The sequence below is a fragment of the Cnephaeus nilssonii genome, assembly GCF_951640355.1.
Source record: "Cnephaeus nilssonii genome assembly, chromosome: 6".
In the NCBI taxonomy this organism is placed as follows: Eukaryota; Metazoa; Chordata; class Mammalia; order Chiroptera; family Vespertilionidae; genus Cnephaeus; species Cnephaeus nilssonii.
In genome coordinates, this window is record NC_137077.1 from 7,624,976 (window position 1) to 7,639,710 (window position 14,735).

Consider the following 14,735-nt stretch of genomic DNA (forward strand, 5'->3'; position numbering starts at 1 on the left):
TTGGGGGATGCCAATGTGACTTGGATGGAGTATCATCCTGTACACCAAAGGGACAGGTGTGATTCTGGTTAGGGCACATGTGGGAGGCAACTGATTGATGTTTCTCTCTCACATCAGTGTTTCTCTTTCTCTCTCTCTCTCTCTCTCTCTCTCTCTCTCTCTCTCTCTCTTTCTCTAAATATCAATTTAAAAGTCAAAAAGTAAATAAATTGGGAGGGTTATTTGTTACACAGCAATAGATAATTAATACATGCACTAAATAGCTTTGAAAATCCACTTCCTTTGAGCCATCCTCTAAATATTAAATAATTAAAGCAACCTTCCCTCATCACCATCCCTATGAGTTTCCTTCACGTGAACACTGGGTGACAAGAAATTGAGACCAAGCAATCCTCAAACCTAGGAAAGTGTGTGGTTCCCACAGGAGGCACAGACATGTTGAAATGCTGATTACACAGAAGGTACCCCCACACAGAGCACTAACCCACTGCATCAAACCAGACCTCCTGAGGCCCAGGCAGGGGGGGATGGCCCAGGCAGGAAGAGGAAAGCTCGAGTCTGGCGCATCGGCCCGCGCCAGGCTTCAGCCTCGGGATCCTCAGCTCTCCGGCCAATCACATCATCATCCCCACAAGCCAAATTGGATTCTTCCCAGAAAAGGAACCAGAGGCTGCATCATTTCACTGCAGATGCTTATTTTTTAAGGGTGGTAAAAATGCTGACTGGGGAACGCTTTCTGTCAGACTGCAGGCTTTAAGAAAGCATTAAATCAATCTGGCATCCCAGACGGAATGTAAATCTGCTACAGAGTGAAGTTGATGGACAAATATATGAGATGCTTTAGCCCAAGTATTTAATCCAAGTACATCACACGACCAATCCATCAAACTTGAAATAAAAAAATAGCATGCAACAGATGTGTTTGAGCAGGGAAGAAAGGACCAACAGGACGTCTCCCTCCTCTCGCAGTTCGGCATAAATCAGACTGGTTTGCCTGCTGTTCTAGAGAAAACCCCGAGCTCGCAGCAAACTGCAGTCTTCCCAAAGTGTGTCGCCTGCTTTTTCATTCTCTTTGAGACATTACTATCTCAGACCAGTTTCACAAGCCATTATGAATTAATTAGATGCAGAAACGTCCTACCTACAGAAAAAACACAGCAATATCTCAAAATGTGCAGTGTGTTATAATCTACCATTGTAGTTTAGAAACAAAGCAACTGCAAAAAATATGTGAGGTGAGCCCCTTTAACATCAACCTTGTTTAGGTTTTAAGTAAGTCCGTCTGTCAGGACAAGCAGAGGTGCCCAAAAGCCTCTGATGTGAGGCACTGTGGTAGATACATAGCCAAAAACTCTACGACTCCTATCAGTATGTGAGGTCTATGCCCCTCCCCTTGAACTGGGGTGCCCTCCAGGACTGTTTGAACCAAAAACATGGTGGAAGTGGTGTCACGACAGCTTCTGGGCACAAGCCCTAAGAGACTGGCAACTTCTACCGTCTGTCTGGGAACCCAGCCACCATCCTGGGGGGTAGCCCCATGTGACAGTCAGTACCAACTGGCACAAAATGCACGTAAGAGTAGGAATCATCCAGCCCCACGTGACCTCTCCACGTGGAGCAAAGAGGAGCTGTCACTGCCAAGCCCCACCCAAATTTCCTATTTATGAGCAAAGTAAGTTTTGGGGCAGTTTGTTACACAGCCATAGGTCAGGTGGATAAGCACCATGGAGCAAAATGTAAAGGTGACATAGTGAAGGTAAACTTGTAAGAACGGGCATAATATCTGCTTTAGTGATTGTTAATAAGCATATTACAAAGATAATTGCAGAACATGTCCATCAAGGCACTCTACGTAAAATACAGCTGTGGCATTGCACCATTTGATGTATCTACACTGAGGGATCAATGACAAAGAAAAGACAAGGAAAAGAAGTATGAGCAAGTTAAATAAGGAAAGACAGTGCCCGGAGACGCGGTTGGTTACCCGAAATTAACTGGTGGAAACGCGGGAGTCTGATGTCTGTCGTTCCTTCTGGAAAACCACAAGTAACTGGCTAACTATCGGATGTGCAAGTCCAAAAGACAACAGGTATCTCCCTGAGAGATCAACACTCTGCACTTGAAAGGGATTTAAACTGGCCCCGCACAACTGTCCCTGATCAAAGGACACTCCTCCAACATTGAAGACTTCCCAATTTTATCAGACATCACTGACAAAGAAGTTACGTGACAGATGGAAATATTATTGGGCTTGAAAAGAAGAGCTCCTACATGCATGTTTATGATTGGCATGCATGCCTTCCTCTGGAGAACCCACTCAACTTTTACCCAACTCTAAGGGGGCCACCCACCATAGGGGCAGATACATGCAGACTGGCCAATCCGTAACTGAGCCAGAGTTAGACACGTGACCAAAACAGGGCTAATCAGCATCTTGCCTGAGACTTGATAGACCTGGTAGACTACAAGCAGCTCAGCTAAGGCTGAAAAATGAACTTAGGTTCAGTGGCTGCTCACCACAAAGGAGACAGGGCTTAAAGCTCAAATTTAGCTAAATCAATTGTCTACTAAAACAAAACAAACAAAATTTGCTCTTTTTGGTTTATTTTTAAATATATTTTTACTAGAAGCCCAGTGCACGAAATTCGTGCATGGTGGGGGGTTGTCCCTCAGCCCAGCCTGTACCCTCTCCAATCTGGGACTCCTGGAGGGATGTCCGACTGCCCGTTTAGGCCCGATCCTGGTGGGATCGGGCCTAAACGGGCAGTCAGACATCCCTGTCACAATCCAGGACTGCTGGCTCCCACCTGCTTGCCTGCCTGCCTTCCTGATTGCCCCTAACCGCTTCTGCCTGCCAGCCTGATCACCCCCTAACCACTCTGCTGCCAGCCTGGTTGATGCTTAACTGCTCCCCTGCCAGCCTGTTTGCCCCCAACTTCCCTCCTCTGCCAGCCTGGTCACCCCTAACTGCCCTCTCCTGCAGGGTTGATCACCTCCAACTGCCCTCCCTTGCAAGCCTGGTCCCTCACAACTGCCCTCCCTTGCAGGCCTGGTCCCTCACAACTGCCCTCCCTTGCAGGCCGGGTGCCTCACAACTGCCCTCTCCTGCATCTTGTAGTGGCCATCTTGTGTCCACATGGGGGCAGGATCTTTGACCACATGGGGGCAGCTATATTGTGTGTTGCAGTGATGATCAATCTGTATATTACTCTTTTATTAGATAGGATAGAGGCCTGGTGCACGGGTGGGGGCCAGCTGGTTTGCCCTGAAGGGTGTCACAGATAAGGGTGGGGGTTCCCTTTGGGTGTGGGCGGCCTGAGCGAGGGGCCTGTGGTGGTTTGCAGGCCGGCCACGCCTCCTGGCAACCCAAGGGGAGGCCCTGGTATCTGGAATTTATTTTCCTTCTACAGTTGAAACTTTGTAGCCTGGGGCGGCAGCCATTTCTGTGGCAGTTAATTCACCTTCTACAATTGAAACTTTGTAGCCTTAAGCGGGTGAGCCCGGCCAGGGTGTGCGGAAAGCTTTGCTTCCCCTGTTGCCGCTGGCAACCCTGGCCTGCTCTCTCAAGCTCCATTCTGCCACCATTTGTTTGAATTTGTTTACCTTCTATAATTGAAACTTTGTAGCTTGAGTGGAGGCTTAGGCCTGCAACGGCTATGGAAAGCTTGGCTTCCTCTGTTACCTGGGAAACCTTGCTCTCTGTGGCTGTAGCCATCTTGGATTGGGGTTAATTTGCATACTCGCCCTGATTGGCTGGTGGGCGTGGCTTGGTGGTGGGCGTGGTTTGTGTAGCGGAGTGATGGTTAATTTGCATATTACCATTTTATTAGAGAGGATTGATTTCAGAGAGGAAGGGAGAGGGAGACAGAAACATCAATGATGAGAGAAAATCATTGGCTTCCTCCCGTATGCCCCCCACTGTGGATCGAGACCACAACTGGGCATGTGCCCTGACAGAAGGGAACCGTGACCTCCTGGTCATAGGCCAATGCTCAACCACTGAGCCACCCTGGCCAGGCAGGACTTGGCTCTTTTTAGATTGTAAAACCAAAGCTTGTCCTTTTGTGACTGGTAGTAGCCACCTTTCCCACTGCATGGAGAATGAAACCAACATGCTGAGGGAAACAAGACAAGGGGTGGAAAGTCGCAGAGCTCAGTAACTTCATTTGGGCCCTGATCCCTTTAGGGCCTAAGGTAGCCTAGGACAGCTGCACCCTTGAACATACCAGTCATATGAGCTAGGAAGTCCTCTGCAATGAGCTGGTTTGAATTGGTTCCTGACACCACAAAAGAGTTCTGACTTATACAAGCCTCAGGGAGGGACCTTCTTAGGGACAGGGTTAGGGGGCTTCCATTCACAGACCACCACAACTAAAGCCTCCTCTGACTTCAGTCTTTCCTCCTCTCACTCAACAAACATCTACCGGGTGCCTACTATGATCAGGCCCAGGGTTAGGTCCTACATCAATGGATAAGGGGTCGTCATAATACATTAAAAGTAACAGTAAATTGTCTGTGCTGGGCCTCTGGAGGCTAAAACGGAGAATCAGAGAATCAGAATCCCTTTCCTCATAAAGCTGACAGTCCAGTAGAGAAAAGAGACACTAGACGAGCAATTAGTCCTCAGAATAAAGAAAGGCAAGGGTGCCCTGACCGGTTTGGCTCAGTGGATGGAGCGTCAGCCTGCGGACTGAAAGGTCCCAGTTTCGATTCTGGTCAAAGGCATGTAGCTTAGTTTCGGGCACATCCCCATTAGGAAGTGTGCAGGAGGCAGCTGATCGATGTTTCTCTCTCATCAATGTTTCTCTCTATCCCTCGCCCTTCCTCTCTGTAAAAATTCAATAAAATGTATATTAAAAAAAGAAAAAAAGAAAGGCAAGGGTGCGGAGGGATCATATGAATGTCGTGTCCTCCCCTCTATTCCCACCCGTGACACTGTGATTCATAATAAGAAATGTCTATTTGGTCTTTGCCCTGTTTCTTCATCCCCCTGTCCTGCCATGGGGCCCCATCACCATGACCTCAACCTAAACCTAATACCACTCAAAGGTGTCACCCCCAAAAGACCATCATATTGGAGATTAGGGCTTCAATATGTGAATTTTGGGAGGACACAAACATTCAGCCCATAACAGCCCACATATCTTTCTGCTTTACAGATGATAGGTCATCAGTAAATCTTCATGGTGGATGAGAATAATTGGGTCAAGCGCTGGATTCTAGAATAGAAGCACAATGATCTCCTTCAGGCCTATTCACTGATTCCTTTGAGGATAATCTGAGTCATCCTCACCGGCAGGTAAGTGCTTCCTTGAGAGAAGCTGTTTATATCAACTAGCTAGGCCTTTAACTCCCCAAAGCGGCTGTTCCTTCCTACCTTCCCACCCCTAGGCTTGGGCTTCGTGTTCCAAGGGCCCCCAGAGAGGATGGCTGCCACTTGGGTCCATGGGGGAAGCCTGAAGAAAGCTATAAACAAAGAAAACTAACAATTGTTCCAACATAAAAACAGTCCACTGAGTTCCAAGACAGGAACACTTTGGGCTGTAAGAGTTGCGAGTTTCAGGAAACAAAGCAGAGGTGGCATAGATCATGTGCACACAAGTGAACAAGTTAAAATAAGGGACATGAAACCTGTTCCCCACTTCGGCTTCCTGTAGCACTGAGCTGAGGAGCTGCCATCCCATAGAACAACTGAGTGTGTCCTCCGTGTGGTGGGGTCTCAGGCTGTTCAGTAAATGTTGAAAACCTGCATTCATAACAATGGCAGCATTTCTAAGCCCTTCCGCTTCTGATCACCACTATCCCCAGACCAAACCCTCTCACAAATAACAACTCTGAATAAGATATCTATATTTTCAACATTACCTGAAGACGCCGGAGATCAACCAGAGCAGGCAGAAACTAGAGGAGCTGACACACTGAAGAAGGAAATGGCATTAGGTGAGTTTTTCATTTTTTAAAGCCTTCCCCTGAGGACAGATCTGAGATAGCACCACAGGGGGCAGCTAAAACCCCATTACAAACCCACGATCTTGCTGGGCTTGAAGAACCAGAGAAAAGAGTAGAGGGATACCACAGAGGTGGGAGTGAGTAGATAAAATCCTCAAAGAGAAAAACACAGAGGAGCCCCAAATTCTGCATCATTTGTACAAATCTCTGGCTGACCCCCGAACTACCCGTGTGTGGGGTAGACTACAAGCAGCTCAGCTAAGGCTGAAAAATGAACTTAGGTTTCAGTGGCTGCTCACCACAAAGGAGACAGAGCTTAAAGTTTGAATTTAGCTAAATCAATTGTCCACTAAAACAAAACAAACAAATTTTTTGGAGGGATATACAGAATCCAGAGTATCTGCAATGTGTCATCACAGTGTCTAAGATATAATCCCAAATTATTAGACATTTAAATAGCAAAATACGACCCATACTCAAGAGAAGAAGCGGTTAATGAAGACTGACATGGAGTTGACCCAGATGCTGATCATATCAGACTAATTTTAATTTTTTTTTTATTTTAGAGAGAGAGAGGAAGGGGGGAGCTAAAGAAAGAATTTTCATTTATTTCTTTTTAATAGTTTCTATTCTCTCTAGTGAAATTACCTATCGATTTACTCATTATGAGCATATTTTCCTTTATGTCTTTGAGCATATTTATAATATCTGCTTTAAAATCTTTGGCCCTGGCTGGTAGCTCACTTGGTTAAAGCATCATCAATGGAAAGACTTCACAGCACAAGTCCAGGTGATTTTGATAGTACATTCATTAAAGCTGGGGACAGTGAAACAAAGGAAGGACTGTAGAAGAAGCAACAGGAGAGAGCCTGTCAGTGATGGGCAACCTTTTGAGCTTGGTGTGTCAAACTGCACCAAAAAACTGAGCATAACTCGGGTAGTGTGTCACTTTGAGGAAAAAACATTATTTCGCAAATGTTTCATCCTCAGGAGCAGCAAATGTTTCATCCTCGGCATGCGGCCGCCTCAGCGGCTGCGTGTCATCAGAAATGGCTACGTGTGTCAGTGCTGACACGCGTGTCATAGGTTCACCATCACTGGCCTAGGTGGTAGTCTGCTTTGGCTCCGTAAAAACGTTACAGGAAAGAAGTGAGCCAAGGTGGGGCTGCTCTGGCTCACTGGGAAGTAAAAGTCATAGACAGAAGTGAGCCAAGGTGGGGCTGCTTTTAGCTCACTGGAAAGTAAAAAAAAAAAGTCTCTGTTCTCTCTCTCTCTCTCTCTCTCTCTCTCTCTCTCTCTCTCTCTCTCTCTCTCTAAAGTGATTTAAGCTATTTATTCTCTGGCTAGGGAGGAGAAATATAAACCATTTGTTCTCAAGTGTCCTTGGTTAGGGAAGATAAGGTCTTGTAATTCACTAGCTGTCTCCTCTCAGTTTTCCCATTCCACTTGCCCAATTTTCCTACCTTCTTACTATCCTGCCTCACCACCACATCCTTGCAGGTCAGTGGTAACCCAGGACCTGTGGTCAGAAGATCAGAATGTGAGCCTCCCCTGGACACTAACTAGCTGCGTGCCCTTGGTAAGTCACATGACTTCTCTAAGCCTGGATTTGCATACCTGTAAGCAGTTGGAGGTATGTACTGCCAGCCCCATTTTACAGAGGAGGAGGCTGAGCCTTAGCTGGGTTACATCATAGTACATGTGAGTGGCAGAGCCAGGATTCAAATCCAGGTCCACGTGTGTTCCACGGATCTAACGCCAACACACCTGAGCCCTACCTTCCCTGCACAAGTGTGTGCTTTGCACATTCAGCAAAGCCTATCATAAGACCTAGTGTTTACACTAACGGGACCTTTTCAAAGGTTTTTTACATGCTAACTCCTGTTTACAGATCATAGTAAAGACTCAGTAGAGCCGAGTTAAGGATACACCTTCTGGGCCAGCCTGCCTGGGTTTGAGTCCCAGTCCTCCCATTTGCTTGATTCATGGTCTAGGCCCATGGTCAGCAAACTGCGGCTCGCGAGCCACATGCAGCTCTTTGGCCCCTTGAGTGTGGCTCTTCCACAAAATACCACAGCCTGGGCGAGTCTATTTTGAAGAAGTGGCGTTAGAAGAAGTTTAAGGTTAAAAAATTTGGCTCTCAAAAGAAATTTCAATCATTGTACTGTTGATATTTGGCTCTATTGACTAATGAGTTTGCCGACCACTGGCTAGGCTGTTATTTATCTTTTCAGGACCTCAGTTTCTCTCATTGGTAAAATGTGACTAACAGCATCTTGCTTGCTGTGAGGAGAAACAGGGAAAGTGCTAGAACAGTTAGTTGTGAGGCATGTGATAAAGACCCCAGATGTGCTGTGCATTATTTCATTGTTATGAAAGTCCCTACCCTTTCTGTAGAGTAAGCATTGTTAGAGCCTCATACAGATGGGCAACAGTGCCAGAGGGCGACCGCCTTGCCGAGGGCACTCAGTGGGTGAGGGGCCACGGCCTGTTGAAGCAGCAGTTCCAATTCTGGGCCCAGGGCTCATCCTTTTTCTAACACAGCTGCCTCCTGTTGCAGGATGGGAGGCGGAGCAAGCCAAAGGGTGAGGGATGAAAGAGGAAGGGTCCTTCCGGGCCGCCCTTCCCTGCCTCTCACAGCTGCAGACTTGACCCTGCCCAGCGGAATCAGGAACACGGGAGGAGCCTCCCTCCAACCGCGGGCAGGATGTGGAATGAGCCTGCACGTGTCCTCTGAGGGCACTGGTCTCACAGTGGAGTGGGCAGGGGTGGGTGACAGCATATGCCCCCCTACATCACAGCCATGACACTCCACATCTACCATGGCAGGACAAAGCCGTCACCAGTCTATGAGTTGAAGGTTATGTTACCGTTCTAGTGCCAAGTCTTTATGTTCAGAAAGGGATGAGGGCGGCACTGGGTAATTGCTGGAAACAGGACAGAATGTGAATCACAACCAACTTCTTGAATTGCAAAACATAGGTCATAGTTCCAATTGTTCTGCAACAGTGTTTACAAAAGAATTACCATCAAGATGGAAACTGAAAACCAAGATACTCTAGGAGCAACGCCTCTTGGAGAGGAACTATCACCTTAGACTGTGCGGCCCAGCACCTCTCTCTGAGTTTGTTTGTTTCGAAGGTGTGTCCCTCCAGCCATGAGATCCTCAGACACGTGGTCAGGGAGAAGCACCCTCTGCCCTGCGCTCAGCCCTGCAGTCCTGGGGGAGCCATGCCCCCAGGATGTGCCCAGCTTGCCTGGCCCACTGTGAGGCAGGCTGAAAGAACCACACTGCCACCGTGTGGGCGCCTCTGCTCACAACCACTGCTGCCTGCCTGCCGCCAGCTGCAATGTTTGAGCCCAGGTTGCTCTGATGGCCTAGATGGCTGGCTGGTCCCTGGGGCTAAGTCGGCGGGGGAAGGCAGCAGTCTAGCGTTAGATCACACCTTTGCTAGGGGAAGTATAGCACCTTTAAGCTTCCAGCTCCTACTCTCTGGGTGACCCTGGACAAGTTACTTAACCTCTATGTGCCTCAGTTTCTCCATATGTAAGTTGGGGGCTGTAACAGTACCATGCTCATAGGGTTATAGGGTTAAATGAGTTAGTGCATGTGGGGTGCTTAGAATGGTGTCAGTTGTTTGGTAACTTTTCAATCTATCAGTAGCTTTCAAACCCTTTGACCACGGTCCACAGTAAGAAATACATTCTAGAACATATCTGGTTTGGCTCAGTGGATAGAGCGTCGGCCTGTGGACTGAAGGGTCCTGGGTTCAATTCCGGTCAGGGGCACATGCCTGGGTTGCAGGCCTGATCCCCAGTGGGGGGCATGCAGGAGACAGCTGATCAATGATTCTCTCTCATCATTGGTGTTTCTATCTCTCCCTCCCTCTTCCTTCCTCTCTATAATCAGTAAAAATATATTTTTTTTAAAAGTTAACTTGGCTTACTCAGAAAGCCTTCTTTTAAAAAAGAAATACATTCTATATCACAACCTAGGACATACAGGTATATAGAAATAACACGAACAAAATAATACTTACAACATGCAGCATACTCTATTTTCAATTCTGTTTCTCTTTTTATTTATTTATTTATTTTTACTAGAGGCCAGTGCATGAAATTCGTGCATGGGGTGGGGGTGGGGCCCCTCAGCCCGGTCTGCACCCTCTCCAATCTGGGACCCCTCAGCGGATGTCCGACTGCCGGTTTAGGGTCTAAACCGGCAGTCGGACATCCCTCTTGCAATCCAGGACCACTGTCTCCTAAACACTCACCTGCCTGCCTGCCTGATGGCCCTAACTGCTCCCCTGCCTGCCTGATTGCCTCTAACCACCTCTGCCTGCCAGCCTGATTGCCCCAAAATGGCCTCCCCTGCCGGCCTAGTCACCCCCAACCGCCCTCCCCTGCCAGCCTGGTTGCCCCCAACTGCCCTCCCCTCCTGTTCTGGTCACCCCCAACTGCCCTCCCGCCTTCCATCCGCACCAGCCTTGCGAGGAGGTGCCCCACCTCCCATCCGCACAGGCTGCGTGAAGAGGCACCCCATCTCGCATCCATGCCACGAGAGCTGCTGCTCGGGGGTGGGGGGAAGGGCCCAAGAGGTGCTCCAGCACCTCCTGCTGATCGGTCATTATGGTGTCACCGTGTGACAACCATTTGCATATTAGCCTTTTATTAGTATAGATAGCAAAAGGCAGAAATTTATTGAGAAAACACAGACTCCCATATGGGGAGGGGGAAAGAGTCCCCCAATTCTGTTCATCTTTTTAAAGCTGATCACAACCCACTGAATTGATTTCATAAACCCACTGTTGACTCACATATCACAGTCTGAAAAACACCACAATAAATACCAGACAGGGAGCAGTAGAAGCTTTACCCTAGCTCAGGCTGCCTTCCCTCCCCTCACACCTGCACCCTTAACCTGCCTTTGACCTGGCAGGCAAGCTGCCCTATAGCTGAGGAGCCCCTTTGTGGCCTAGTGTGAGCTCCGCCTTCTCTGCATGCTTCTCTGGCTCTCTCGTTCCCTCTGCAGGAGGGAAGGAGATTCATTCATCCTTCATCATGCCCTGACAATGCACCAGGCCCTGTACCCCAATCTTCTTGCAATCTCACAGCCCTGAGAAGGTATCTTCCCATTTCTCAGATGACAAGCCTGAGGCTAACAGAGATAAAGTGACTACGGAGTAAGAATAAATAGGCCCAGCCCGTGTGGCTGAGTTGTTGAGCACTGGTTTGTGAACCAAGAGCTCACTTGTTCAATTCCTGGCCCGGGTTGATGATTCTGTCCCTCCCCCTTCTCTCTAAAATCATAATTATATATATATAATTTTTTAAAAAAGAATACATAGGACTGGTTTTCCTTTGAATTTGGAGTGTGAATTAAGCAAGGGCATTGGCCTTCCAGAAAATGCTGTGGAAATGCTGAATAGGGTTAATTGGTGGCTCTGGAAGAGAAAGTGCTGGAGACACAGAAAAACAGAAATGAAAATGGACAAGGTGGAAGTGCCCTGCCAGATGGCATCGGGCATTAGCAGGAACAGCGGCACCAAGGGATGCTGACCTCAGGAGAGCAGGGGTACTGGGGGTCCCCCCGTGGATCACCACTGTTGGCTCCAGTCCCAGGTGGGGACAGAGGCTAAAGCAAGAGTTCAGATAAGGTGGAGAAGGTCATGCTGCTCAGGCCCTCACCTAGTCTTCTGCCTGCAATGAACAAGGGGCTTTGTTAAGTAGAAGGCTGACATGGCTGCTGGTGGGCAGGGGATGCGCACCTATCCCAAATATTCCCTCACCTCATCCCAGAAGAAGGCCCCTGGGCAGCTGTGGCTGTGGCCCTGCCCACCAGGGCAGTGAGGGAGTGAACCTGCCAATTGGACAGAAGACAAATAATTTTGTGGTCAAAATGAATTGGAGGGAGGGGAAGCATGGCAATGACTTTGGAAGGCAAAATGGGGCTATGCATGTGGAAGGGAAAAGGGTATTTTGTGGTGGGAAGATTTGATGAGGATCCCTGCTGTTTGTTCATGAACAAATCATCAAGAGTTCCTACGATGATGCACCAAGCCCTGCGGCAAGCAATGGAGAGACAGATGGAACCCAGAAGCCGACAGTATAGTGAGGAGTGAGGGATAAAGAAACAGTAAGAACAGAGTACCGAGTGTGTTGACTGACAGATGCACAGGGGCTGTGGAGGCTCAGGGAAGGGTCTCCAGAGATGATGCTTAACACGTTAAGCGCCCAGTCAGTCACCGGTGACTGACACTATACTTTGCACGCCCCTTACTGGGGATCAAGCCTGCAACCAAGGTACATGCCCTCGACTGGAATCGAACCTGGGACCTTTCAGTCCACGACCCGATGCTCTATCCACTGAGCCAAACCAGTCAGGGCTGACACTATACTTTCCGTCCGGAAGACAAAACAGGCGCGGGGCTTAACGTGTTAATCTGGTATCGGGAAGCCCTTTCTCAGGTGGAGGGAGAGGAGAGGGAAAAGCCTCCGTTACAGGGACCAGCAATACGAAGTGCAGATGATGCAGGATGATGCAGGCGTTCTGAGGTCTGGGGGCCAGAGGATCCGTGACCCACGGTGCGTTCTTGGCTTCCTGCGGGGAAGAATTCAAATGCCAGCGTAGTTCAAAGTGAAAGTGGTTTTGTTAGTGAAGCAGTGAGACCGAGAATGGGCTACTCCACCAATGGAGGAGCCCCCTTAGCGGAACTTGCTTCCTTTATTGAGATGCATTTAATCCGGGGTGTAGGGAATTCAATAAGGGACAGGAATATTCAAGATCTTCTGGGGAAAAGGGTGGAGATTTCTCTGGGGAGCTCAGTCAGCCATTCCGTGCCCGTATATGGGCTTTCTCTTTCCAACCATGATGGTGTGGTTCGTCATTTAGCATGTAACGAGCATATACTGAGGCTAGGGGTTACCACCAGGTGAAATTAGTGGCCATGTTGGATCAAGCTGGTCTTTGCGGGTTTTAAGCCACAAATTCGATGTGAGGGTGATCTTCCTCCTTCCTCGCAGCTCCTGTGGTTTTTATTGATTTCAGCTGTTCCGCCACATACCCTAACTCACAGGGAGGGGAGAGACATTTACAAAAACTCTGAAACTGCGATTCCCACTGGCTGGCGTGTAGGCTGAATGGAGGTGTGAGATGGACTCTGCCCAGGTACCTGCTTCATGACCTTGGACAAGTCACGTAACCTCTCTGACTGTATTCCACTCCCTCTGATATCCAAAGGCAGTCAGCTTAAGGAGCATCTATTAAACATCCCCTGTGAGCGAGGCACTGTATCAGGTTGGTGCTGGGCAGATGGAGTCAGATGAAAGCTACAAATCCCTACTTTTACGAAGCGTCTGGTCTCGTGAAGAGACAGACACTGCAAAGTGTTCTGTGAGAGTTATACACAAAGCACTCGAGAGAAGGAAGCAATTAATGCTGCTCAAAGAAGAAGTGTGAGTAGTCTAGGTGTTCAACCAAGTGGAGAGAGAGAAAAACATTTCAAATTAAGCAGAGGTGAGGAGAAAAACACACTGATGTATTCACAGAACCGTAAGGGGCCATGAGTGGTTGTACGGGGTGCAGAGGAGACGAGAGGTGGTTGTGACACCAGCCTGGACCCCTACTGTCAAGACAGGAAGGGACAAACGTTCCTCTGCCCTCCAAGTTCTTTTAGCTGGTCTAATAATCAAATAGACACAGCAGATTAGCAAGATAAAATAACCAGGTTTCATACATATGTATGAGATCCCCGCGTGCAGGAGAGGTTCAGAGACAGAAAGAGAACAGGGCACAGAAGACATTCTGAGCTAGGAATGAGGAAAGGTGCCTTGGGGGCTTCAAAGGATCACTGCAAAACGCTAACAACAGACCTTTAGTAAACAGAAGTTTGCTGTGTCCTGTAGATCAACGGGCGCCAGCCATTCGGACCTCACGGACCACCGGTTGGCGGCCGAGGATGTAGATGAATCAGAAAAGATGATCGCTGCCCTGGAGTGTGGGCCCCCAGATTGAATGGTCCTGGGTTCAATTGCAGTCGAGGGCATGCACCTTGGTTGCAGGGCAAGTGCGGGAGGCAACTAATCAGTGTGTCTCTCTCTCACATCTGATGTTTCTATCTCTTCCCCCTCACTTCCACTCTTTAAAAATCAATGGGAAAATATCCTCAGGTGAGGATTAACAACAAGTTATCGCTGATAATCTCTTATTATGGGCAAGGCCCCTAATTCAATTTCTTCCAGGTAAAGGGAGGCACAGATGTTTCTCTTGAGGCTGAAGCTAAAACTGCCCTCATCTCAAAACAATCCACATACCACAGAAGCAAATTTAGGATGACAAGCTCTGAACTCCCACAGTGTGAAGGGCCCAGGTTCACAGTCACCACACTTTGCCTGAGGCCCCAAAGGCAGGCCCTCCAAGTATCCACACCGTCTGATGCCCGAGAAGCCCAGCCCTTCATGCCACATATTGGGAAGCTAAAGCCCCCAGGGGCACACGAACTCATGCAGAAAAGGGCCACAAGCGGCCTCTTGACTCCCAGTCTTATGCCTCTAACGGACACTACAGCTTTCAGGAGCTGAGCTCCCTCATTTGTAAAAATGGACGGAAAGAACCTTCCAGCACCTCTTAGGAGTTTGGGGAAGACAATGAATGAGGCAGAAGGACGGGCAGTGGTGGTTGAGCTTAAAGCAGACTGAGCTTGCAAACTCCAGAATCATACCTCCCTTCCTCCCTCTTCTCCCAATGGTACCTCCCTCGCGTTCCCGCCTCCTTCCACCTCCTCTTC